The following is a 1,110-nucleotide window of genomic DNA, read 5'->3' on the forward strand; positions in this document are numbered from 1 at the left end:
AGAGAGAGAGAGAGAGAGAGAGAGAGAGAGAGAGAGAGAGAACCTTATTTTCCTCATTACTTTGGTAACTTCTTTAGGTCCTAGTAACAATAACGACAAATAGCAAAACGAAAAATGTGTTCTTGTACACCTACCTATCCCTGTGAAATCATCACAATCATGGGTCTCCCTCCTCCCATTCAGACTTTCCCCCTCACCTTTGCATCCTGACTTCCCTCTTACTCTCCTCCTCAGCCTCTTTCCAGGAAATCTCTGGTCTGCCTTTGCCACTGGGGGCTGGTCTGCATTACCTTGAATTTAATGTAAGTGGAATCAAACAGTATGTACTTTTAGATTTGTCTCCCTTACTCAGCAAAAAATTACTCTGAGACCAATCTGAGCTCCTGTGTGAGGTGGCCATTCATTTCTCCTGTTATGTGAATGTTCCAGCAACTTTTCCATTTATTACTAAATTTACGGTTTGGCTGTCACCAAAAAAGCTGGTGTGAAGAGTCATGTACAAGTTGCTGTGGGACATATGGCTGCATTATTTCCTTAGGTAATTACTTAGGAATAGGATAATTGGTTGTATGGTAAGCATATATTTGGGTTGGGAGATATCTCCGTTGTTAAAAGTACTTGCTGTAGAAGCGTGAGGACTCATTTGGATCCGCAGAACCATAGAAGCCAAGTACAGTAATGATGCCTATAAGCCCAGCTCTGAAGAGGTACAGACTGGCTGATCTCTGAGTGAGAGGTTCTGCCATAACAACAACAATAAAACAACAACAACAACAACAAACAAACAAACAAAAAAGAAAAAAGCAAAAGCAAAGAAACAAGGTAGGTGCTAGAGAGGTGGCTCAGCAGTTAAAAGTATTATTGGTTGCTCTTCCAGAGGATCTGGGTTCAATTTCAAAACCAGGGGATCTGATGCCCTCTTCTGGCCTCTTCTGCACACACACATATGCAAGAGAGAGAGAGAGAGAGAGAGAGAGAGAGAGAGAGAGAGAGAGAGAGAGAGAGAGAGATCCGAAATTTTCAGCATGAATGTCTTTCCAAGGACACAGGACTCAGGTGAAGTTCAGTATTATAAGAGCTCCCTTAACCTTAGTTCTGCATGGCATGGCT

General features: G+C 42.3%; 1 protein-coding gene across 3 annotated transcripts in view; it reads left to right on the forward strand.

The window, feature by feature from the left end:
* The window catches only part of Ccr9 (C-C motif chemokine receptor 9), a 97,651-nt gene that overhangs the window by 87,466 nt on the left and 9,075 nt on the right, over positions 1-1,110 (forward strand). Inside the window, exon 2 of one of the 3 annotated variants that reach the window (XM_021206304.1) lies at positions 235-302. The exons of the other annotated variants lie outside the window; for them this stretch is intronic. The gene's annotated coding sequence lies outside the window, so the exon portion shown is untranslated. The remainder of the gene's footprint in view (positions 1-234; positions 303-1,110) is intronic. 3 annotated transcript variants of the gene reach the window in all.

Source organism: Mus pahari, chromosome 10 (genome assembly GCF_900095145.1).
Source record: "Mus pahari chromosome 10, PAHARI_EIJ_v1.1, whole genome shotgun sequence".
Lineage (NCBI taxonomy): Eukaryota > Metazoa > Chordata > Mammalia > Rodentia > Muridae > Mus > Mus pahari.